This window comes from Phalacrocorax carbo, assembly GCF_963921805.1.
Source record: "Phalacrocorax carbo chromosome W unlocalized genomic scaffold, bPhaCar2.1 SUPER_W_unloc_3, whole genome shotgun sequence".
In the NCBI taxonomy this organism is placed as follows: Eukaryota; Metazoa; Chordata; class Aves; order Suliformes; family Phalacrocoracidae; genus Phalacrocorax; species Phalacrocorax carbo.
In genome coordinates this window covers 1,632,748-1,659,959 of record NW_026990254.1, presented here as the reverse complement: position 1 = coordinate 1,659,959, position 27,212 = coordinate 1,632,748, and the positions used below count along the sequence as shown (strand labels likewise).

General features: G+C 46.6%; 1 long non-coding RNA gene across 1 annotated transcript; it reads right to left on the bottom strand.

Annotated features, from left to right (window-relative positions):
• Positions 1–1,972: 1,972 nt before the first annotated feature.
• Positions 1,973–26,227, bottom strand: LOC135310867 (uncharacterized). Its single transcript, XR_010370829.1, has 2 exons — positions 26,172–26,227; positions 1,973–2,417 (listed from the first exon to the last, which is right to left on the bottom strand). It is a non-coding gene; the product is annotated as an uncharacterized LOC135310867 (long non-coding RNA).
• Positions 26,228–27,212: the final 985 nt, after the last annotated feature.

The following is a 27,212-nucleotide window of genomic DNA, read 5'->3' as shown; positions in this document are numbered from 1 at the left end:
CAAGTCCCCAAGGGGTTAGAATCCCCACAGGTGTAAGGAGGTTGGGATTTCCAGCAGGGGGCTGGAATCCCAGAGGGAGCTTCAACAGGGGTTGGGGTCCCTCTGACTAGTGACTGTGATAGTGCACAATCACACCCACTAGTCTCTTGGGAAGATGGGAACCTTTCTGAGCAAGAAACCCATCCCACAAAAGACACCTTTGGGATGTATCTTAAGACATTGGAAAGATCTAGGGGGTGATCCTTTAACTAGGAAACAATTAATTGAATATTGTAATTGCTGGTGGCCAATGTATCGGTTGGAAGGTGGGGAAAGATGGCCAGAAAATGGGATATTGCAATATAACACCATTTTGCAATTAATATTATTTTGTAAAAGAGAAGGAAAATGGAATGAAATGGCTTATGTTGATTTGTTTTTTACTTTGTGAAACCATCCAGAGTGGCAAGGGCAACGCGGAATCCATTTACCAGGTTCCGGGCTTATGGTTGTAACAGGAGAAAAATGTAGCGAAAATGCAAGAAAGTGTTGATCTTCTTGCAGTTCTGGTGGGGGTCATTTGAAAAATGAAGCTGAGGAGATGATGTTGAAGTAATGGTTGCACCCCATAGGAGATGGGGAAGAGGCCAGGAAGATCTAGAGCAGGACATTGAAAACCCTTCTGATTCCCGAAGGATTTAGCCCTATCTCAGGAAGGACAAGGGGAAAGGAAGGGAAGAGATCAACCTCCCTCCAAGCTCCCCTTAGGGAAGCTGTTGGGAATGATGGTCCAGTAATAGTGAAAGTTCCCTTTTCCATAACTGATTTGAGATCATGGAAAGAGACTGCAGGAACTTATTGGGAAGATCCTGAGAGAGTAGCAAAGGTAATTGAAACTATAATCAGGACACAGGATCCTGATTGGAATGATTTACAGGTAATATTATATACTTTGTTGGATGAAACTGAGAAAAAGATGGTATTAAATGCCACCAGGAGACAAGTAGAAGGGGCACATGCTAACGGGGATTTACAAGGAACAGTGGATCAGAATTTCCCATCCACGAACCCTGAATGGGACCCTAATCAACCAGGACCCAGGGGAATGCTGACTAGATATCAAAGATGGATTTTGTTTGGAGTAAGACATGCAATGCCAAAAGCAATAAATTGGTCAAAAATTTTTGAAGTGAGACAAGAATTAAATGACTGCCCTTCAGCCTTTATGGAAAGACTGAAGGTAACTGCCAGAAAATATAGTAATTTGGACCCAGAAAAAACAGAAGAAGCAATACAATTGGCCTCTATATTCATGGGACAATCAGCCCTGGATATCAGAAAGAAACTTCAGAAATTGGAAGGACCTGAACCTAAAGATTTGGCTGAAATGCTTGAAGTAGCTTGGCATGAAGGAGACCAGGGAAATCAACCCTAGCTGAACCTCTGGTTACATTGAAGCTAGGGAATGAAGAAATAGAATTCTTGGTAGATACGGGGGCCACTTATTTGGTATTGAATACATGTAAAGGGAAATTTAGTCATAAATCAGTAGATGTTGTTGGTGAGACAGGGCAAAAAGAAAATTGGCCTTTCTTAGAGCCATTAAAGTTTAAATTGGGGAAACAGTGGGTGTTGTGGTTTAGCCCCAGTCAGCAACCAAGCACCAGGCAGCCGCTCGCTCACTCCCCCTTGGTGGGACAGGGGAGAAAATCGGAAGAGTAAACGTGAGGCAACTCATGGGCTGAGATAAAGACAGTTTACTAGGTAAAGCAAAAGCTGTGCGTGGAAGCAAAGCAAAACAAGGAATTCATTCGCTACTTCCCATGGGCAGGCAGGTGTTCAGCCATCTCCAGGAAAGCAGGGCTCCATCACACGTAACAGTTACTTGGTGTCGAGGTTCAGCCTCAGCTGGCAACTAAACACCACACAGCCGCTTGCTCACTCCCCCCGCACCCCTGTGGGATGGGGAAGAGAATCGGACAAGCAAAAGAACTTGTGGGTTGAGATAAGCACAGTTTAATGATTACAATAAAATGATAATAATAGTACCAATGATTATGATAATAATGACAATAATGTTAATATAATAAAATGGAAAAGGAAGGGAAAGGGAAAACAGGAAAAAAAACAAACATGGAAACACAAATGATACAACCACTCACCACCCGGCGACCGACACTGCCCGTCCCTGAGCCGCGATTGCCTCCTCCTCCCCTGGCCAGCCCCTCCCAGTTAACATACTGGGCATGATATTACATGATATGGAATATCCCTTTGGTCAGTTTGAATCCACTCTCTTAGCTGTGCCCCCCTCCCCTCCCGGCTTCTGGTGCACCCAGCAGAGCATGGGAAGCTAGACATGTCCTTGACTAGTACAAGCGCTACCCAGCAACAGCCTAAACATCTGTGTGTTATCTCAACAGGTTTTTTTTTCCATGCTAATTTCAAAGCACAGCACTATACCAGCTAGAGTGAAGAAAATGAACTCTATCCCAACTAAAACCATGACAGTATCCACCCCTTATTCCATATCATTTACATCATGCTCAGGTCCCATACTATTCAGTACAAATTCAATAATCCCTACCCATCTTCTCATGCTTTAACAGTATATACAGATTTTTCATTTATCATTCCCCTAGTCTATGGACCACGCCTGTTAAATGTCCATTGAGTTAATTTAGTCCATGACTTCGGGTTTCATCTATTTTAAGTCTTTCAGAGAGGTGCTGTGTGTGGGGTCAGATTGTTGCATGTCAGTCCTTGTTCCATCACTGCTGCGCTGGTAGTTCTTGTTCTCTCACTGCTGCACTCTGCTCGGTTCAATTGAAAGTTCATTTGCTATTATTATTAATTGGGAGATTCCCACCATGATGACATACCATTGATATGGCATATAGCAACCATAGTAGTGACGACATACAACATCATATAGCAATTAACAGCATATTATTCAGTTCATTGGCTGTTTTCACCCAAAATTAAATCCCCCTGAGGTACACACGGGACTCCTCCATCCGCCCTTGATGGCCTGAGTTGTCATGGGCCCACCGAGCTAGAAATAGTTCACCCTTATGTTGCCAGTCCAGATCCACCTCAGCCACGTCAATCTTGTCAGCCTGATCTACCTGCTGGTTGTTCCAATGTTCTTCAGTGGCCCGACTCTTGGGGACGTGAGCATCCACATGATGTACTTTCACAACCAGGTTCTCTACCCGGGCAGCAATATCTTGCCACAATGTGGCAGCCCAGATGGGTTTGCCTCTGCGCTGCCAGTTGCTTTGCTTCCACTGCTGTAGCCAGCCCCACAAGGCATTTGCCACCATCCAGGAATCAGTATAGAGATAGAGCACTGGCCACTTTTCCCATTCAGCAATGTCTAAGGCCAGCTGGATGGCCTTTACCTCTGCAAACTGGCTCGATTCACCTTCTCCTTCAGCAGTTTCTGCTACTTGTCGTGTAGGACTCCATACAGCAGCCTTCCATCTCCGGTGTTTTCCCACAAGGCGACAGGACCCATCAGTAAACAGGGCATATTGCTTCTCCTTTTCTGGCAGTTTGTTATACAGTGGGGCTTCTTCAGCACGTGTCACCTCCTCCTCTGGTGATAATCCAAAGTCTTTGCCTTCTGGCCAGTCCATAATCACTTCCAAGATTCCTGGGGGACTGGGGTTTCCTACTCGAGCCCGCTGGGTGATCAGTGCAACCCATTTACTCCATGTAGCATCAGTTGCATGGTGTGTGGAGGGGACGTTCCCTCTGAACATCCAGCCCAGCACTGGCAGTCGGGGTGCCAGGAGCAACTGTGCCTCAGTACCAACCACTTCTGAAGCAGCTCGAACCCCTTCATATGCTGCCAATATCTCTTTTTCAGTTGGAGTATAGCGGGCTTCGGACCCTCTGTATCCCCAACTCCAAAACCCTAGGGGTCGACCTCGGGTCTCCCCTGGTGCCTTCTGCCAGAGGCTCCAGGTAGGGCCATGCTCCCCAGCTGCAGTGTAGAGCACATTTTTTATATCTTGTCCTGCCTGGACTGGCCCAAGAGCTACTGCATGAACTATTTCTCGTTTAATCTGTTCAAAGGCTTGTTGTTGCTCAGTGCCCCATTTGAAATCATTCTTTTTACAAGTCACTTGATAGAGGGGGCTTACGATCAGACTGTAGTGTGGAATATGCATTCTCCAAAAACTCACGACGCCCAAGAAAGCTTGTGTTTCCTTTTTGCTGGTTGGTGGAGACATGGCTGCTATCTTGTTGATCACATCCATGGGGATCTGACGACGACCATCTTGCCATTTGAATCCTAAGAACTGGATTTCTCGTGCGGGTCCCTTCACCTTACTTTGTTTTATGGCAAAACCAGCTTTCAGGAGGATTTGAACTATTTTCTTCCCTTTCTCAAAAATTTCTTCCGCTGTGCTGCCCCACACAATGATGTCATCAATGTACTGAAGGTGTTTGGGAGCTCCACCTTGTTCCAAAGCATTATGGATCAGTCCATGGCAAATGGTAGGACTGTGTTTCCACCCCTGGGGCAGTCGATTCCAGGTGTACTGGACCCCTCTCCAAGTGAAAGCAAACTGTGGCCTGCACTCTGCTGCCAGAGGGATGGAGAAGAATGCATTAGCAATATCAATTGTGGCACACCACTTGGCCGCCTTTGACTCCAGTTCATATTGCAGTTCTAGCATGTCTGGCACAGCAGCACTCAACGGTGGAGTGACTTCATTCAGGCCACGATAGTCTACTGTTAGACTCCACTCTCCATTAGACTTCTGGACTGGCCATATGGGACTGTTAAAGGGTGAGTGGGTCTTACTGATCTCTCCTTGGCTCCTCAGTTGGTGAATGAGTTTATGGATGGGGATCAGAGAGTCTCTGTTGGTGCGATATTGCCGCCGGTGCACTGTTGTGGTGGCGATTGGCACCTGTTGTTCTTTGACCTTCAGCAACCCCACAACAGAAGGGTCCTTCGAGAGGCCAGGCAAGGTAGACAGCTGTTTAATTTCCTCCGTCTCCAAGGCAGCTACACCAAAAGCCCACTTGTACCCTTTTGGGTCCTTGAAATACCCTCTCCTGAGGCAGTCTATGCCAAGGATGCACGGAGCCTCTGGGCCAGTCACAATGGGGTGCTTCTGCCACTCATTCCCAGTGAGGCTCACTTCGGCCTCCAATACATTTAGCTCTTGGGATCCCCCTGTCACTCCAGCAATGCTGATGGGTTCTGCCCCTATATAGTTTGATGGCATTAAGGTGCACTGTGCACCAGTGTCCACTCAAGCTTTATACTCCTGTGGGTCAGATGTGCCAAGCCATCGTATCCACACAGTCCAGTAAACCCGGTTATCCCTTTCCTCCACCTGGCTGGAGGCAGGGCCCCCCTAGTCCTGATCATAGTATTCATCACTCACTTCCGGTAGATATGAATCACGAGTGTCTCTGTTAAGATCAGTCAGGACATCAGCACTTCTGCTCCTCTGTCTGGAGAATTGCTTACTTGAAAGTGGGGCAGCAGCTCTCCTGGAGAAACTCCCCTGAGTAATTGTTCTCCCTTGCAGCTCACGTACCCATGCCTCTAGGGCTGAGGTAGGTTTTCCATCCCACTTCTTCATGTCCTCTCCGTGATCACGCAGGTAAAACCATAGGGTGCCCCGTCATGTGTATCCCTTCTCTTGAGCCAAGGGATGCTTACTCCTAATGGCTGATATACTGGTCTGTACTGGTGGGGAGTAGGTCCTATCTTCTTTGAGTTGCTGGAACTCTCGGGACAATTTCTCAACAGCAGAGACGAGCGAGGAAGAGAGATTCGCTTCATATTCCCGGAGTTTATCAATCAACTCAGCCACCGTTGGTGTCTTGTCATCTTTCCAGGACATCACTGCCAATGAGTTTGCATATGAGGATGGTACACTCTGTACAAGCTTCCGCCACATGGGTCGTGAGCACTGGGCTTCATCTGGATGTTTGGATGACCGTTGATCATCCAGGTCACCATAAACCACCTCAAGCACGGCTAATTCCCTTAGATGCTGAATGCCTTTCTCCATGGTCGTCCATTTTCCTAGGCGAAATACAATATCTTCTATGAAGGGATACCTCTCTCTCACTGCGGACAGGAGCCGCCTCCAGAGGCTGAGGGCTTGTGTTCCTTTTCCAATTGCTTTATCAATGCCCCCTTCCCTAGAGAGGGATCCCAGTTGTTTGGCTTCCTTCCCCTCTAATTCCAAACTACTGGCCCCATTATCCCAGCATCGGAGCAGCCAGGTGATAACGTGCTCACCTGAATGACGCCCAAAATCTTTCCGTATATCCTGCAACTCACTCAAGGATAGAGATCGGGTAGTTTCTGTTTCTTGTACACATTCTTCCTCTTCCTCCTCCTCTTCTCGTGATGGCCCTGGTTCCTCGTAATCTCTTTCTAAACGAGTTGACCTTCTCTTCCATGATTTCTTCTTGCGTATAGGGGCGACTGATACTGGCACAGGTTGGTCCTCTGGTTTAGCTGCAACGCTTGGCACTGGGGTTGGTGCAGCTGCAGTGCCTGTCGTGGGGGGTTTGAGTGGCCGCAGTGCTTGTCACTGGGGTTGGAGTAGCTGCAGTATCTGTCGTGGGGGGTTGGGTGGCCGCAGTGCTTGTCACGGGGGTTGGAGTAGCTCCCTTCTCTTTCCCTTGGGGGTACTGAATAGTGTTAAATAGGGCTCGATAGGCATAAGCCAGACCCCAGCACATGGCAGTGATCTGTATCTCTCTGGAATTGCCAGGGTGACAACATACTTCCTCCAAATGTTCTACTAGTTTTTCAGGATTCTGCACTTGTTCAGGGGTGAAGTCCCACTCCACGGGGGGTGCCCACTGTCTTAGGCATTTGCCCATACTTTCCCACATACCCTGCCACGCATAGCTATCGAGCCTTGGGACAGATCTCTGGATTATATTCTTAACTTGCTTACTAACCTTAGACAGATCTGATACTATCTGCCAAAGCAATATCAACAGATGTATCTTGACTACCCAAGGATGTTCAAGATACTGAAAAGTTGTTGTAATGAAGGAGAAGACATCATAGATGAAGGCAGCTACGGTGCCATTCTGTATTTCCTCCATAAAAAACTTCTCAGAGGAGGAGGTATAATTGCTAATTGCCTCCATGAGGTGGTAGCTGTAGTACAGTAACGGCTTCCATGCAAGACCTAAATAACCAATAACAGTCAATGCCAGTGTTTTAATAACAAGTCTCCTAGGCAAAACATCTCTAATCACTGCAGAGCACTAGCAAGATGACAAAACCAACAGCAAGTTTTAACATGTACTTTACAATCAGCATGGTAAAGACTGGACAAACTAATACTGAGAGCAGATGAATCAATGCTGTGACCAGCAACTGTTATTATCTCAAACCCTTCGTGCCCCTCTTTGGGCGCCAAAAATAGACTGTCGTGGTTCAGCCTCAGCTGGCAACTGAACACCATGCAGCCGCTCACTCACTCCCCCCACCCCCCCTGTGGGATGGGGAACAGAATCGGACGAGCAAAAGAACTTGTGGGTTGAGATAAGCACAGTTTAATGATTACGATAAAATGATAATAATAGTACCAATGATTATGATAATAATGACAATAATGTTAATATAATAAAATGGAAAAGGAAGGGAAAGGGAAAACAGGAAAAAAAAACATGGAAACACAAACGATACAACTGCTCACCACCCGCCGACCGATGCTGCCCGTCCCCGAGCCGTGATTGCCTCCTCCTCCCCCAGCCTGCCCCTCCCAGTTAACATACTGGGCATGACGTTACATGATATGGAATATCCCTTTGGTCAGTTTGAATCCGCTCTCTTAGCTGTGCCCCCTCCCCTCCCAGCCTCTTGTGCACCCAGCAGAGCATGGGAAGCTAGAAATGTCCTTGACTAGTACAAGCGCTACCCAGCAACAGCCCAAACATCTGTGTGTTATCTCAACAGGTTTTTTTCCATGCTAATTTCAAAGCACAGCACTATACCAGCTAGAGTGAAGAAAATGAACTCTATCCCAGCCAGAACCATGACACTTGGGAAGACAAACGCCATCACTCCAAACATCCCCCCCTTCCTTTTTCTTCTCCCAGCTTATATACTGAGCATGATGTCATATGGTATGGAATATCCCTTTGGTCGGTTTGGGTCAGCTGTCCCGGCTGTGTCCCCTCCCAGCTTCTTGTGCACCCGGCAGAGCACGGGGAGCTGAAAAAGTCCTTGACTAGTGTAAGTGCTACTTAGCAACAACTAAAACATCTCCACATTATCACTGCTGTTTCCAGCAAAACTCCAAAGCATAGCCCCATACTAGCTACTACGAAGAAATTTAACTCTATCCCAGCTGAAACTAGGACAGTGGGTAAACTCACCAGTTTCTGTATATGCCTGAATGTCCACTACCTCTGTTAGGATGAGATCTATTAAGTAAATTAGATGAACAAATAACTTTTAAAGATGGAGAAATTAAATTACTAATACCAGAAACAAAAGCCATAGAGGTGAGAGTGTTTATGTTACAGGATCCCTCCAGGGAGGAACAGATTCCCAAAGAAGTGGAAAATGCAGTAATTCCTTTGGTTTGGGTGAGTGGAGTTCCAGAGCGATCTAAATTAGCAGAGTCGGTAAAAGTAACTTTAAAACCTGGAGCCAAGCCGGTAAGACAAAACCAATATCCTGTTAAGTGGGAGGCTTGAAAAGGATTAGAGGGGTTAATTACAAAATTTTTAGAATATGGGCTTTTGGTGGAATGTGAATCAGAATATAATACTCCTATATTGCCAGTAAAGAAATCTGGATGCAAGGAATATCGACTAGTTCAGGATTTAAGGGCTATAAATCAGATAGTCCAAGATATACATCCAGTAGTGGCTAATCCATACACTTTACTGACCTCTTTAAAAGAGAAGCATAAATGGTTTATTGTACTAGATTTGAAGGATGCCTTCTTTTGCGTGCCTCTGGACATAAAAAGCCAAAGTATATTTGCTTTTGAATGGGAAAGCCCCACCACAGGACAAAAGATGCAGCTAACATGGATGGTACTTCCACAAGGATTTAAAAATAGTCCTACGATATTTGGGAATCAGCTGGCAAAAGAATTAGAAATATGGAAAAAACAGAACCAAGGGAGAGGCATATTGTTACAGTACGTGGATGACATTCTGATAGTGGCAGAAAGAAAAGAAAAATGTTTTGACATTACTATCAGCTTATTAAATTTTCTGGGCCAAGGATACAGAGTTTCCAGAAACAAAGCCCAAATAGGAAAAGCAGCAGTGATTTATTTAGGATTTGAGATACCTCAAGGACAAAGACAATTAGGAAATGAAAGGAAAGAAGCCGAGCTGAGCCTTCTCAGTCTTGAATTGTGTCGGTGGTCGTGATCTCCCCCTGCCGCTTTTACCTTTCCCCTAGTTACTGCAGTTTTGACTGACTTGACACTTTATCACCCAGCTTTCGGTGTCTTCTGGGGCAGGATGTTCCCTTTTATCCATCTTTCAGTTCTTCTTCAAGGATATAGTTGTAAAACAAATGCTTCCTTATCTCTCAGCTCCCTCCTCTGTCTGCCCGATTCTGTTTTGCAAAGCTTACGTGGTTTATTGTTCTTACTTAGTGGAAAATTCCATTTTCTGAGGGCTATCAAATGGACCTCTGATCCATTAGTCTTTATAGGCTTCTTTCTTTCATCAAGATCCAGAAATTAGACATTAAGAATTATCTGCTTTACTTACCTGTTTTTTTCCTTATTTATATTTTTGCCTTACAGTTCGAGAGAAGGAATGTTCTTTGTGAAGAAAAGTGAATAACAATAAGAAAGCAGAACCTGAAAACAATATCACCACATCGTATTCACAAGCAAAAAAATATAATATATACTCAAGATGAAGAAGATAATCTGGCGAGTCTAAGCAATTACGGTAACAGATTTTTTTAAAGGAAGAAAGAATTGTAGATATAAAAAGCTGGGTGTGAATTTAATGCCTAGATTCAAAGATTTGTAGATTTAAAAGCCAGAAGGCACCAGAGATAACTGATGATAACTGAAGGAAAGCAGACTACCACACAGGAAGCAGAGTACCAGTGTGCTATTAATTCCCATTAGGAAAGGCTTGAGAAGGGGTGAAAAGCAGCCTGACTGGCTAAACAGCAGGGGAAGTTAGTAGAAATAGGAAAGCGTTCTCTAAAACACATAATAATTACCAAAATGAAGGAAAGAAAAATAATTGTAAACTTTGACACACCAAATGAAAAATCTGGAAAACAGCTAGCTACCTGCACAACCACTGTAGACACACATAAATTGATTCTTTGCACTGAAATTCACTGTGGAAGAAACCTGGGTAGGTTGCATGCCACCATCTTAGGTGCAGCACAGGATCTGTACAAAACTGAAGGAATTCTGGAAGAGACTATAGTGCATTTATAGACAAAATAAACACAAACAAATCACCAGGACCAAATAATATGAACATGCATGTTCTAAGAGAAATCAGTGATGAACAGCTGAATCACTAGTGGCTTGAGTAAGCTCCCACTTAAAATTCCTTTGGGTGGGATATTGGGTTTAGGTAGCGTGCTGCTTTTGGCTGGGACAAAATTAATTCTCTTCACTGTATCTGGTAAAGTGCCAATAGCACATTAATGCTTTAGTTGTTGTAAAGTTCCAGCTAAGAGTTCCTAAGCAGTGCCTATAATTGTTAAGGACCTTTCCACCTTGCTATGCTCTGCCACATAAGCAAGAAGCCAGGAGGGGCGGGGGCACAACCAAAACAGCTGACCCCAACTGGCCAATGGGATCTTTGTTCCATACCATGTGACACCACGACCAGTATATTAACTGGGGCAGTTGGAACCCAGGGAACTGTTGTGGCTTGGGGACTGGTGTTGTGAGGTTGGTGGGTGGCTGTGTCATGTGCTGTATGTTTTGGTTGTTCATTCCCTCTTCCCCACCTGGTCCAGGTTTTGTGCCTCTCTCATTGTCTTCCTTTCCATTGCATTATTGTTGTGGTTACTGTTTTATTTTACTTATTAAACAGTTCTTATCTCAACCCATGACCTTCACGTTTCTGATTCTTTCCCCCATCCTGCTAGTGGGGGAGTGAGAAAGCAACTGTGTGGGGCTGAGTTGCTGACTAAGCCACAACAGTCTTTTTTGGCACCCAACGTGGGGCTCAGAGGGCTTGAGATAATAACAGCTGCTGGTCACAGCATCATGTTATCATTTTTGCAGTTTGTGTTAAAGATTGGAGTTGGTTTGCTTAGTCTGCTGTGTTCTGCTGTGATTAGTAATGTTAGGAATTAGAGGGAAAAGAAGCCAAACAACTGGGATCCCTTTCTGGGGAAGGGGGTGTTGACAAAGCAATTGGAAAAAAACCACAAGCCATCAGCCTCGGGAGGTGACTCCTGTCTGGAGTAAAGGAAAGGTATCCCTTCAGGAAAGATGTTACATATCACCTAGGAAAATGGACAACCATGGAGAAAGGCATCCAGTATCGAAGGGAATTAGCTGTGCTTGAGGTGATTTATGGTGACCTGGACGATCAACAGTCATCCAAAGATCTAAATTAGGCCCAGTGCACACAACCCATGTGGTGGAAGTTTGTACGGCGCGCACCATCCTCATATGCAAACTCATTCGCAGTAATGTCCCAGAAAGATGATGAGGCACCAACAGTGGCAGAGGTGATTGATAGACTCCAGGATTACAAAACAAATATCTCTTCCTCACTTGTCTCTGCTGTGGAGAAACTATCCCAAGAGGTCCAGTAACTCAAAGAAGATCTGTCCTACTCCCCACCTCGACAGAGTAGTGTCTCAGCTGTTAAGAATAAGCGTCCTTTGGCTCAAAAGAGAGGGTACACACAATGGGCTGCCCTATGGTTCTACCTGCGTGACCACAGAGAGGACATGAAGTGGGATGGCAAGCCTACCTTGACCCTACAGGCACGAGTGCATGAACTGCAAGGAAGAACAGTCACTCAGGGAGGCTCTTCCAGAAAAGCTGCTGCTCCAGTTTCCTGTGAGCAGGTCCCCAGACAGAGGAGCAGAAGTGCTGATTTTATTTCTGAGCTTAATAGAGAGACACTTGTGATTCGTACTTACAGGAAGTGAGTTGCTGTCGTGGTTTAGCTGGCAGCTCAGCCCCACACAGTCGCTCGCTCACTCCCCCACCGGTAGATGGGGGAGAGAATCAGAAGGGTAACGCTCGTGGGTTGGGATAAGAACAGATTAATAATTAAAATTAAAAGAAACAACAATAGAAATGCAATGTAAAGGAGAACAACGAGAGGTGCAAAGCCCCGGGGGAGGGGGGAAGGGAGGGGAGAGGGGGAACGAAACGCCGAAACGAACTGCACGCGCCGCAGTCGCTTGCCGCCCGCCGACCCGATGCAGCACCGCTCCCGAGCCGCAACCTGCCCCACCTCAATATACTGGTAATGGAGTCACATGGTATGGAATGAACATGCCATTGGCCAGTCGGGGTCAGCTGTCCCCACCATGGCCCTGCCCCTCCCAGCCCTCCGCCCCGCCACGCAGCAGAGCGCGGGAAGCTGGAAAGGCAGCCAACCCCCACAGTGAGGAGAATTAACCCCTTCTCAGCCAAAACCAGCACATTCTCCACCCCTTATTCCATACCATTTACACCATGCCCAGGTCCCATACGATGCAATAAAACCGTACCAACCACCACCTCTCCCCTTCCTATCCTTTAACATAATACACAGACATCATTCCCTTAGTTCATGGACCTTCCCTGTGAAATGTCCATTAAAATGTCCATTGAGTTCACCCAGTCCATGACTCTGGGCTCCATCTGTTGTATCAGTCTTCCAGGGTGGGAGAGATGGTGTGTGTGGCATTGGGTTGCTGCATACCGAGTCAGTCATCGTTCCATCACTGCTGCACGGCTTGTTTCACAGTTTATCTTCCATGGGTTGGGAGGCTCGTACTCTGATATCATTGATACAACACAGAGGTGACACACAATATTATATAGCAGTTCACATTGTGCCATTCAGTTCATTGACTGTTTTCGCCCAAAATCAAATCCCCTTGAGGCACACATCGGATTTCTCCATCCTCCCGCATCACCCACCAAGTGCACCCAGGTCCTCGAGCAAAAGCAATCCCACGAATGGGTTTGCCTTTTCCTGAGGCAGGAAGAACCCAGACTGTTTTGCCCAGCATACTTTTTGTGTGCACTACAGGGACTCTATCCCCTTCCACAGTATGTAGGATTTCTGACTGGGCAGGGCCAGCTCGGTTGGCAGATCCCCTAGTGTTGACTAACCACGTGGCTTTTGCTAAATGTGTATCCCAGTGCTTGAATGTTCCACCGCCCATTGCTCTCAGTGTAGTTTTTAACAGTCCATTGTACCGTTCAATTTTCCCAGAGGCTGGTGCGTGATAGGGGATGTGATACACCCGCTCAATGCCATGCTCTTTGGCCCAGGTGTCTAAGAGGCTGTGCTGGTTTTGGCTGAGAAGGGGTTAATTCTCCTCATTGTGGGGGTCGGCTACCTTTCCAGCTTCCCGCGCTCTGCCGCGTGGCGGTGGGGGCTGGGAGGGGCAGGGCCATGGTGGGGACGGCTGACCCCGACTGGCCAATGGCAGGTTCATTCCATACCATGTGACACCATGACCAATATATTGAGGGGGGGGCAGTTGCAGCGCCAGCGCGGAGGCGGTGCGGCGTCGGGTCGGCGGGCGGCGAGCGGCTGCGGCGCGGGCAGTTTGTTCCGGCGGTTCGTTCTCCCTCTCCCCTCCCTTCCCCTCCCCCTCCCCCTCCCCCGGGGCTTTGCGCCTCTCGTTGTTCTCCTTTACATTACATTTCTATTGTTGTTTCTTTTAATTTTAATTATTAAACTGTTCTTATCCCAACCCACGAGCGTTACCCTTCTGATCCTCTCCCCCATCTACCGGTGGGGGAGTGAGCGAGTGACTGTGTGGGGCTGAGCTGCCAGCTAAACCACGACAGTCTTTTTTGGCGCCCAACGTGGGGCTCAAGGGTTGGAGATAACAACAGCTGCTGGTCACAGCACCATGTTGTCCTTTTTGCAGTTGGTGTTAAAGATTGGTGTTGGTTTGTTGAGTCTGCTGTGTTCTGCTGTGATTAGTAATGTTTTGCCTACAAGATTTGTTATACAAACACTCGTTTTCAGCTTTATCTGGTATTTGGGGTTTTTGCTGAAACCGTTACTGTACTTCGGGTACCACCTTGTTGAGGCAATTAGCAATTATACCTCCTCCTCTGAGAGATTTTATATGGAGGAAATACAGAATAATACCTTTGCAACTTTGTTCTATGATGTCTGTGCCTTTGTTACAACAACGTCTTTGTATCTTGAACATCCTTGGGTGGTTAAGGTGCCCTTATTGTTAGTTTTTGGGCATGTTGTTTTGGTTTTGACTAAGCAACTTAAGAATATCACCCAGAAATCTGCCCCGAGGCTTGATAGTTACGAGTGGCAGGGCATGTGGGATAGCATGGGCAAATACCTAGGGCAGTGGGCACCGCCAGTGTTTTGGAGTTTCACCCCCGAACAAGTGCAGAATCCTAAAAAACTAGTAGAATATTTGGAGAAAGTATGTTGTTACGCTGGGAACTCCAGAGAGACACAGATAACTGCAAGATGCTGGGGTCTGGCCCATGCATACCGAGCCCTGCTCAACAGCATTCAATGCCCCCAGGGGGAAGAGAATGTCTCTGGATTGAAATGCAAAGTGACTGGCGCTGCAGACCATCTAGCCCTGACGACAGGCACTGCAGCCACTCAAACCCCCACAACAAGTACTGGAGCTAGCTCAGAAAATATACCCGTACCAGTATCAGTTGCCCCCATACACAAGACAAAATATTGGAAGCGGACATCAACTCGTTTAGAACGGGATGATGAAGAACCAGGGCCATCGCGGTGAGAGGAGGGAGAAGTCATAAATGAAATAGAGACCACCCGATCCCTGTCCTTAAGCGAGTTGTGAGATATGCGAAAAGATTGTAGCCCTCGTTCAGGTGAGCACATTGTCACCTGGCTGCTCCGATGCTGGGATAATGGGGCCAGTAGCCTGGAACTAGAGGGAAAAGAAGCCAAACAATTGGGATCCCTTTCTGGGGAAGGGGGCGTTGACAAAGCAATTGGGGAAAAAACCACAAGCCCTCAGCCTCTGGAGGAGACTCCTGTCTGGAGTGAAGGAAAGGTATCCCTTTAAGGATGATGTTAAATATCGCCCAGGAAAATGGACAACTTTGGAGAAAGGTATCCAATATCTAAGGGAATTAGCTGTGTTTGAGGTGATTTATGGTGACCTGGACGATCAACGGTCATCCAAAGATCCAGATGAAGCCGAGTGCACACGACCCATGTGGTGGAAGTTTGTACGGAGCGCACCATCTTCACAGGCAAACTCATTGGCAGTGATGTCCTGGAAAGATGACGAGACACCAACGGTGGCAGAGGTGATAGATAGACTCCGAGATTACGACACAAATATCTCTTCCTCGCTTGTCTCTGCTGTGGAGAAACTATCCCAAGAGGTCCAGCAACTCAAAGAAGATCTGTCCTCCTCCCCACCTCGACAGAGCAGTGTCTCAGCTGTTAGGAATAAGCGTCCTTTGGCTCAAAGAAGGGGATACACACCACGGGCCACCCTATGGTTCTACCTGCGTGACCACGGAGAGGACATGATGAGGTGGGATGGCAAGCCTACCTCGACCCTACAGGCACGAGTGCATGAACTGCAAGGAAGAACAGTCACTCAGGGAGGCTCTTCCAGGAAAGCTGCTGCTCCAATTTCCAGTGAACAAGTCCCCAGACAGAGGAGTAGAAGCGTTGATTTTATTTCTAAGTGTAATAGAGGGACTCCTGATTCACATTTACAGGAAGTGAGTTGTGACTGCCATGATCAGGACTAGAGGGGCCCTGCCTCCAGCCGGGTGGAGGAAAGGGATAACCGGGCTTACTGGACTGTGTGGATCTGATGGCCTGGCACGTCCGACCCACAGGAGTATAAAGCTTTAGTGGACACCGGCGCACAGTGCACCTTAATGCCATCAAACTATATAGGGGCAGAACCCATCAGCATTGCTGGAGTGACAGGGGGATCCCAAGAGCTAACTGTATTGGAGGCCGAAGTGAGCCTCACTGGCAATGAGTGGCAGAAGCACCCCATTGTGACTGGCCCAGAGGCTCCATGCATCCTTGGCATAGACTACCTCAGGAGAGGGTATTTCAAGGACCCAAAAGGTTACAAGTGGGCTTTTGGTGTCGCTGCCTTGGAGGCGGAGGAAACTGAACAGCTGTCTACCTTGCCCGGTCTCTCGAAGGACCCTTCTGTTGTGGGGTTGCTGAAGGTCGAAGAACAACAGGTGCCAATCGCCACCACAACAGTGCACCGGCGGCAATATCGCACCAACAGAGACTCTCTGATCCCCATCCATAAACTCATTCACCAACTGAGGAGCCAAGGGGTCATCAGTAAGACCCACTCACCCTTTAACAGTCCCATATGGCCAGTCCGGAAGTCTAATGGAGAGTGGAGGCTAACAGTAGACTATCGTGGCCTGAATGAAGTCACTCCACCATTGAGTGCTGCTGTGCCAGACATGCTAGAACTTCAATACGAACTGGAGTCAAAGGCGGCCAAGTGGTATGCCGCAATTGATATTGCTAATGCATTCTTCTCCATCCCTCTGGCAGCAGAGTGCAGGCCACAGTGTGCTTTCACATGGAGGGGCGTCCAGTATACCTGGAATCGACTGCCCCAAGGGTGGAAACACAGTCCTACCATTTGCCATGGACTGATTCAGACTGTACTGGAACAGGGAGAAGCTCCAGAACACCTTCAGTACATTGATGACATCATTGTGTGGGGCAACACAGCGGAAGAAGTTTTTGAGAAAGGAGAGAAAATAGTCCAAATCCTTCTGAAAGCTGGTTTTGCCATAAAACAAAGTAAGGTGAAGGGACCCGCACGAGAAATCCAGTTCTTAGGAATAAAATGGCAAGATGGTCGTCGTCAGATCCCCATGGATGTGATCAACAAAATAGCAGCCATGTCTCCACCAACTAGCAAAAAGGAAACACAAGCTTTCTTGGGCGTTGTGGGTTTTTGGAGAATGCATATTCCAAATTACAGTCTGATCGTAAGCCCTCTCTATCAAGTGACCTGGAAAAAGAATGATTTCAAATGGGGCCCTGAGCAACGACAAGCCTTTGAACAGATTAAACGAGAAATAGTCCATGCAGTAGCTCTTGGGCCAGTCCGGGCAGGGCAAGATGTAAAAAATTTGCTCGACACTGCAGCCGGGGAGAATGGCCCAACCTGGAGCCTCTGGCAGAAAGCACCAGGGGAGACCCGGGGTCGACCCCTAGGGTTTTGGAGTCGGGGATACAGAGGGTCCAAAGCCCGCTATACTCCAACTGAAAAAGAGATATTGGCAGCATATGAAGGGGTCCGAGCTACTTCAGAAGTGGTTGGTACTGAAGCACAGTTGCTCCTGGCACCCCGACTGCCAGTGCTGGGCTGGATGTTCCAAGGAAACATCTCCTCTACACACCATGCAACTGATGCTACGTGGAGTAAATGGGTTGCACTGATTACCCAGCAGGCTCGAGTAGGAAACCCCAGTCGCCCAGGAATCTTGGAAGTGATTATGGACTGGCCAGAAGGCAAAGATTTTGGATTATCACCAGAGGAGGAGGTGACACGTGCTGAAGAAGCCCCACTGTATAACCAACTGCCAGAAAATGAGAAGCAATATGCCCTGTTCACTGATGGGTCCTGTCGCCTTGTGGGAAAGCACTGGAGATGGAAGGCTGCTGTATGGAGTCCTACACGACAAGTAGCAGAAACTGCTGAAGGAGAAGGTGAATCGAGCCAGTTTGCAGAGGTAAAGGCCATCCAGCTGGCCTTAGACATCGCTGAACGGGAAAAGTGGCCAGTGCTCTATCTCTATACTGACTCCTGGATGGTGGCAAATGCCTTGTGGGGCTGGCTGCAGTAATGGAAGCAAAGCAACTGGCAGCGCAGAGGCAAACCCTTCTGGGCTGCCGCACTGTGGCAAGATATTGCTGCCCGGGTAGAGAACCTGGTTGTAAAGGTACATCATGTGGATGCTCACGTCCCCAAGAGTCGGGCCACTGAAGAACATCGAAACAACCAGCAGGTAGATCAGGCTGCCAAGATTGAAGTGGCTGAGGTGGATCTGGACTGGCAGCATAAGGGTGAACTATTTCTAGCTCGGTGGGCCCATGACACCTCAGGCCATCAAGGGAGAGATGCAACATACAGGTGGGCTTGTGATCGAGGGGTGGACTTGACCATGGATATTATTGCACAGGTTATCCACGAATGTGACACACGCGCTGCAGTCAAGCAAGCAAAGCGGGTAAAGCCTCTGTGGTATGGGGGACGATGGCTGAAATATAAATATGGGGAGGCCTGGCAAATTGACTATATCACACTCCCACAGACCCGCCAAGGCAAGCGCCATGTGCTTGCAATGGTAGAAACAACGACTGGCTGGCTGGAAACATATCCTGTCCCCCACGCCACTGCCCGGAACACTGTCCTGGGTCCTGAGAAACAAGTCCTGTGGTGACATGACACCCCAGAGAGAATTGAGTCAGACAACGGGACTCATTTCCGAAATAGCCTCATAGAGACCTGGGCCAAAGAGCACGGCATTGAGTGGGTGTATCACATCCCCTATCACGCACCAGCCTCTGGGAAAATTGAACGGTACAATGGACTGTTAAAGTCTACACTGAGAGCAATGGAGGGTGGAACATTCAAGCACTGGGATACACATTTAGCAAAAGCCACGTGGTTAGTCAACACGAGGGGATCTGCCAACCGAGCTGGCCCTGCCCAGTCAGAAATCCTACATACTGTGGAAGGGGATAGAGTCCCTGTAGTGCACACAAAAAGTATGCTGGGCAAAACAGTCTGGGTTCTTCCTGCCTCCGGCAAAGGCAAACCCATTCGTGGGATTGCTTTTGCTCGAGGACCTGGGTGCACTTGGTGGGTGATGCCGGAGGATGGAGAAATCCGATGTGTGCCTCAAGGGGATTTGATTTTGGGTGAAAACAGTCAATGAACTGAATGGCACAATGTGAACTGCTATATAATACTGTGTGTCACCTCTGTGTTGTATCAATGATATCAGAGTACGAGCCTCCCAACCCATGGAAGATCAACTATGAAACAAGCCGTGCAGCAGTGATGGAACGATGACTGACTCGGTATGCAGCAACCCAACGCCACACACCATCTCTCCCACCCGGAAAAACTGATACAACAGATGGAGCCCAGAGTCATGGACTGGGTGAACTCAATGGACATTTTTAATGGACATTGTACAGGGAAGGTCCATGAACTAAGGGAATGATGTCTGTGTATTATGTTAAAGGATGGGAAGGGGAGGGGTGGTGGTTGGTATGGTTGTATTGCATCATATGTGACCTGAGCATGGTGTAAATGGTATGGAATAAGGGGTGGAGAATGTGCTGGTTTTGGCTGAGAAGGGGTTAATTCTCCTCACTGTGGGGGTCGGCTACCTTTCCAGCTTCCCGCGCTCTGCCGCGCGGCGGGGGGGGCTGGGAGGGGCAGGGCCATGGTGGGGACGGCTGACCCCGACTGGCCAATGGCAGGTTCATTCCATACCATGTGACACAATGACCAATATATTGAGGGGGGGGCAGTTGCAGCGCCAGCGCGGAGGCGGCGCGGCGTCGGGTCGGCGGGCGGCGAGCGGCTGCGGCGCGGGCAGTTTGTTCCGGTGGTTCGTTCCCCCTCTCCCCTCCCTTCCCCGCCCCTCCCCCGGGGCTTTGCGCCTCTCGTTGTTCTCCTTTACATTGCATTTCTACTGTTGTTTTCTTTTAATTTTAATTATTAAACTGTTCTTATCCCAACCCACGAGCGTTACCCTTCTGATTCTCTCCCCCATCTACCGGTGGGGCAGTGAGCGAGCGAATGTGTGGGGCTGAGCTACCGCTAAACCACGACAGAGGCTATTTCGGAAATTAGTCCCATTGTCTGACTCAGTTCTCTCTGGGGTGCCATGTCGCCACAGGACTTGTTTCTCAAGACCCAGGACAGTGTTCCGGGCAGTGGCGTGGGGGACAGGATATGTTTCCAGCCAGCCAGTCGTTGTTTCTACCATTGTAAGCACATGGCGCTTGCCTTGGCGGGTCTGTGGGAGTGTGATATAGTCAATTTGCCAGGCCTCCCCATATTTATGTTTCAGCCATCGTCCTCCATACCACAGAGGCTTTACCCGCTTCGCTTGCTTGACTGCAGCGCGTGTGTCACATTCGTGGATAACCTGAGCAATAACATCCATGGTCAACTCCACCCCTTGATCACGAGCCCACCTGTATGTTGCGTCTCTCCCTTGATGGCCTGAGGTGTCATGGGCCCACCGAGCTAGAAATAGTTCACCCTTATGTTGCCAGTCCAGATCCACCTCAGCCACTTCAAACTTGTCAGCCTGATCTACCTTCTGGTTGTTTCGATATTCTTCAGTGGCCCAACACTTGGGGACATGAGCATCCACGTGATGTACCTTTACAACCAGTTTCTCTACTCGGGCAGCAATATCTTGCCACAATGTAGCAGCCCAGATGGGTTTGCCTCTGCGCTGCCAGTTGCTTTGCTTCCACTGCTGCAGCCAGCCCCACAAGGCATTTGCCACCATCCAGGAGTCAGTATAGAGATAGAGCACTGGCCACTTTTCCCATTCAGCAATGTCTAAGGCCAGCTGGATGGCCTTTACCTCTGCAAACTGGCTTGATTCACCTTCTCCTTCAGCAGTTTCTGCTACTTGTCGTGTAGGACTCCATAGAGCAGCCTTCCATCTCCAGTGCTTTCCCACAAGGCGACAGGACCCATCAGTGAACAGGGCATATTGCTTCTCATCTTCTGACAGTTTGTTATACAATGGGGCTTCTTCAGCACATGTCACCTCCTCCTCTGGTGATAATCCAAAGTCTTTGCCTTCTGGCCAGTCCATAATCACTTCCAAGATTCCTGGGGGACTGGGGTTTCCTACTCGAGCCCACTGGGTGATCAGTGCAACCCATTTACTCCACGTAGCATCAGTTGCATGGTGTGTAGAGGGGATGTTTCCTCTGAACATCCAGCCCAGCACTGGCAGTCGGGGTGCCAGGAGCAACTGTGCCTCAGTACCAACCACTTCTGAAGCAGCTCGGACCCCTTCATATGCTGCCAATATCTCTTTTTCAGTTGGAGTATAGCGGGCTTTGGACCCTCTGTATCCCCGACTCCAAAACCCTAGGGGTCGACCTTGGGTCTCCCCATGTGCCATAGGCTCCAGGTAGGGCCATTCTCCCCAGCTGCAGTGTAGAGCACATTTTTTATATCTTGTCCTGCCCAGACTGGCCCAAGAGCTACTGCATGAACTATTTCTCCTGTTTAATCTGTTCAAAGGCTTGTTGTTGCTCAGGGCCCCATTTGAAATCATTCTTTTTCCAGGTCACTTGATAGAGAGGGCTTACGATCAGACTGTAATTTGGAATATGCATTCTCCAAAAACCCACGATGCCCAAGAAAGCTTGTGTTTCCTTTTTGCTAGTCGGTGGAGACATGGCTGCTATCTTGTTGATCACATCCATGGGGATCTGACGACGACCATCTTGCCATTTTATTCCTAAGAACTGGATTTCTCGTGCGGGTCCCTTCACCTTACTTTGTTTTATGGCAAAACTGGCTTTCAGAAGGATTTGGACTATTTCCTTTCCTTTCTCAAAAACTTCTTCCGCTGTGTTGCCCCACACAATGATGTCATCAATGTATTGAAGGTGTTCTGGAGCTTCTCCCTGTTCCAGTACAGTCTGAATCAGTCCATGGCAAATGGTAGGACTGTGTTTCCACCCCTGGGGCAGTCGATTCCAGGTGTACTGGACACAACCTCCAAGTGAAAGCAAACTGTGGCCTGCACTCTGCTGCCAGAGGGATGGAGAAGAATGCATTGGCAATATCAATTGCGGCATACCACTTGGCTGCCTTTGACTCCAGTTCGTACTGAATTTCTAGCATGTGTGGCACAGCAGCACTCAATGGTGGAGTGACTTCATTCAGGCCACGATAGTCTACTGTTACCCTCCACTCTCCATTAGACTTCCGTGCAGGGATTAATGTAATGGACTCCTGACAGATGTTCTGCAGAACACCTTTACTCTCAACTTTTCATTGCTTGTATATCTTTTTGACACATTCCTCATGCGATCACGCACGCAAACAATTTCTGTTATTCGTAAGCTAGCTCTAAGCACGCGCCTTATGCTACATTCTAATACGCTGTTCTATTTGTGCTATTTCATTTGTTTTTGCTTACTTAAATTCTTCTTGGCATTTCCCATGTTCCTGTCTCTGTTTTATACTGCCACATTGCTTCAGTTCGAGGGCGTGTCAAACAGTGCTAAGTTACTTGCAAATTCATCACCCACACTTCCGCACTGGCCATATGGGACTGTTAAAGGGTGAGTGGGTCTTACTGATCACTCCTTGGCTCTCCAGTTGACAAATGAGCCCATGGATGGGGATCAGAGAGTCTCAGTTGGTGTGATATTGCCACCGGTGCACTGTTGTGGCCATCGGCACCTGTTGTTCTTTGACCCTCAGCAACCCCACAACAGAAAGGTACTTCGAGAGGCCAGGCAAGGTAGACAGCTGTTCAGTTTCCTCCGTCTCCAAGGCAGCTACACCAAAAGCCCACTTGTAACCTTTTGGGTCCTTGAAATACCCTCTCCTGAGGCAGTCTATGCCAAGGATGCATGGAGCCTCTGGGCCAGTCACAATGGGGTGCTTTTGCCACTCATTCCCGGTTAGGCTCACTTCGGCCTCCAATACATTTAGCTCTTGGGATCCCCCTGTCACTCCAGCAATACTGATGGATTTGATGGCAAACAGAAGCAGACCCCCCACAAAATATCAAGATTTTTTTTTCATACCGCTACTTTCCAGTTCTGTAACTGCATACTCTTAAGACATAACAGATACCAATCTCATGCTTATAATTTAATCTAAGACCAGGAAAAACTCTTCAAATAAATTTTAATGAATAGAAAGAGGTCCAGATATTGTATTTAAAATGTGATTTAAAAGTACGCCCTTTTTAAGTCTGGAACTTCTTCCCTTGGAATTTCTATGGATTTAAATACTATGATTTTTTAAAAAATCCTCTTAATTTATAAATACATAAGTAAAGAAAGATTGAGAAATCATATTTATAGACAGATTTCTTTTCACTTATCCCTCCCACTTTTGGCTACCATTAATCAAAATGAAACCACTAACAATTCAAAGAGAAAGGAAGTTCTGTACTATCTCAAATACTACTTTCAATTAAATCCATGCTAAACCCTTCCCTATCGTGTTTTAGAATACACATAGCAAATTATACAATCTTTTCTTTTTTGCCAATGTGTGTCCAGTAAGTTTTCATTTTCTGAAAGCTAGTATCCAGTAGCATTAGCTTGGTCACAAAATGAAGGCCAAAGACTGATATACTTCAGAAAATCAGAGCAGATATTAAACCTCAACATTACAAGCTTAAAAAAAGGCTTTTAATTATAAATACAATAGAAGTTATCATGAGGAACTTACTGTGCTGGCAGTGAATCCAGTTAAACCCCTCTGGACATTTATAAACATATTCTATGAATGAGTCATCTTGATATGCTTTACGCATTTCACACATCTCACCATTATGACACAAATTAGGAAGGCAGGGTCCTGAGAGATTTAAAAAAAGTGTCTATATATTATAATAATAACAATATTTACAGTAATTTCTATGCTTTCATTAAAGAAATAAAATCCTCTATGTAGACCTTTATATTCCACTAACCAACTGTCATGATTTTAGCTGGGATAGAGTTAATTTTCTTCACTCTAGCTGGTATAGTGCTGTGCTTTGAAATTAGCATGGAAAAAAACCTGTTGAGATAACACACAGATGTTTGGGCTGTTGCTGGGTAGCGCTTGTACCAGTCAAGGACATTTCTAGCTTCCCATGCTCTGCTGGGTGCACAAGAAGCTGGGAGGGGAGGGGGCACAGCTAAGAGAGTGGATTGAAACTGACCAAAGGGATATTCCATATCATGTAACATCATGCCCAGTATGTTACCTGGGAGGAGCTGGCCGGGGGAGGGAGGGAGCAATCGCGGCTCGGGGACGGGCAGCGTCGGTCGGCAGGTGGTGAGCAGTTGTATTGGTCGTGTTTCTGTGGGTTTTTTTCCCTTTTTTTCCCCTTTCCCTTCCTTTTCCATTTTATTATATTAACATTGTCATTATTATCATAATCATTATAATTATTATTTTATTGTAATCATTAAACTGTGCTTATCTCAACCCACAAGTTCTTTTGCTCGTCTGATTCTCTTCCCCATCCCACAGGGGTGGGGGGGTGGGTGAGCAAGCGGCTGCGTGGTGTTCAGTTGCCACCTGAGGCTGAACCATGACACCGACTAAAATATACCCTTCACTTTGTTCAGATAATTTCCCAACACAGATTTTTATGAACAAGAAAAAATATGAAGCAGGTCACTACTCGTTAATCACAACATTATTTTTTAATGTAAGAGAAGACAGGAGACAGAGAAGCTAAAGGTTGCTGTCCTATTAAAGATAACAGTCATTCTAACTTTTATACAAGGGAGGCAATATGCATTAATAAAATGTGTCTGTCATGTAGAGAGTGACACCTACAATAACCCAGAATAATTACTATATGGCAAATTAGTAGTTTGGAGAGATCTTTGCTATGGCTTTGTGTGACTTTCTGAATGCATGACCATCTGGGCCAGTAGTTAGGTTACTAAACCAATTATTCCTTTTCTATTGAGTGGCTTTTTAGCATAACCATTTCAAATTGCTTTCAAAAATTTCCTCTGACTGAACTGATATTTTTTTCCCCAACTCACCACATGCTATCGTATCAAAAATTTCATCAGTGAGATCTAATTTTATGGTGGTTGTTGTAGTTTTAAAATCTGTTAGAGTGTTCTAGTAGTGATCTGCATTCTGTCAATACAGTTGATATTAGGTTTGTAATAATTATACATACCTTCAAATAATAACATATCTTTGCCATCTTACTAATCTTATCTGTAACATACATCACAGAATCACAGAATTGTTTAGGTTGGAAGGGACCTCTTGAGATCATCTAGTCCAACCCCCCTGCTCAAGCAGAGTCAGCTACAGCAGGTTGCCCAGGACCATGTCCAGTCAGGTTTTGAGTATCTCCAAGGACAGAGACTCTACAAACTCTCTGGGCAACCTGTTCCAGTGTTTGACCACTCTCACAGTAAAAAAGTGTTTTCCTGTGTGCAGGTGGCATTTAATGATTTTTAACTTATGCCTATTGCCTCTTGTCCTGTGTCGTGTGTAGCTGTACGCTTCTACGGGAGAACTTATCTTGGGCCGCATACCTCCGGGACACAGGGCTCTACCCACCCTGGGGACAGGGATGCACAGACACCAATATGATGGATACAAAATGTCCGTCTATTTAGCTGCGTCACACGCTTATATAGCTCTTGCGGTTCCTGTTCCTGCCACTCCTATGGGGAGGAGTCTATCTTTCCGTCACATCCCGTAATCTTCCGGTCGCCGATCCCTGTCTATTCCCCTACAGTCGTGGTTTAGCCCCAGCCAGCAAATAAGCGCCACACAGCCACTTGCTCACTCCCCCACCCCAGTGGGATGGGGGAGAGAATCAGAAGGGAAAAAGTAAGAAAACTCATGGGTTGAGATGAGAACAGTTTAATAATTAAAATAAAAGAGTAATAATAATAATGATGATGATGATGTAATGAAAAGGAAAACAACAAGAGAAAGAGAAAGGTGAAACCCAGGGGAAAAAAACCCAAGTGATGCAACCACTCACTACCCGCTGACCAACGCCACCAGTCCCCGAGCCGCAATCACTGCATCCCCTGGCCAACTCCCCCCAGTTAATATACTGAGCATGATGTCATATGATATGGACTATCCCTTTGGCCAGTTTGGATCAGCTGTCTTGGCTGTGCCCCCTCCCAGCTTCTTGTGCACCTGGCAGAGCATGGGAAGCTGAAAAAGTCCTTGACTAGTGTAAGCACTACTTCGCAACAAATGAAACATCTGTGTGTTATCAACATCATTCTCATACTAAATCAAAACCACAGCACTGTACCAGCTAGAGTGAAGAAAATTAACTCTATCCCAGCTAAAACCAGGACATCCTATCAGTGAGCACCACTGAGAAGAGTCTGGTTCTCTCTTCTTCATTCCCTTTCATCAGGTATTTATACACATGGATAAAATCTCCCCGATCCCACCCTATTCACTTTGCTGTTCTTTTGGGTCCTTCTTTATGCTGTTCCAGTGGTAATAGCCAGCAATAATAAGTACAAGTATTCTCCAAAATACATAATTACATTATTAAATTGAAATCACATGTTGTTTTTGAAAAAAAAAAAAGTTGAATGCTAACTTAAAGCATCACAGGAATTAAATCTTGTTGATGCTCTAACTGAATATTTGAGATTTTATAAATAGACGAATCAAATAAATGCATCCTCAGTGGAGTTGCAAAGGGGCTCAGGGAAGAACCATATTATCTGCTTTCTTCTATTAAGAAAATCCCCCTCCCTAACTATTATATATCTATCAGTCTTTATAGTATCAAAGTGTATTAACTTTGTTAATATATATATTAGTTCACATTATACACTGTACTGTAATGAGGTAGTGGAATTTTACTGGACACTTTGGTATTGTTCATGCTTAAGTAAAACAAACTAAAGGACAGCCCAGCCCCAGAAATAAGGACTTTACTTCTTGGAAGCTTAGAGCTTCCCGTGAAGGATAAAGGATACCCTTGGACAACCAAGATAACATCAGCATCCTAGCCCCTCTGACACATCTTTGAAATCCTCCCAGTGTCATCCGGTGTCACAGATAAGTAACTATAGCAAGACTGTCTCCAGAGACATCTGGATCAATAGACAAGCAGCAAGAATGCTGCAGAAATATAGTTGCTTTGCAAAGTTTTCCTATGACTAGCAATCATTAGTGTGGGTGTTAGTGATTTGTCAAATCATGTTGTACCTGCATGTTTGAAGGGTATAAGAACTCTGTGTAAAACCACATTTGGGGTGCCTCAATCTGGCTGGGACACCTCATGCACATGAATAAATATTTACCCTTA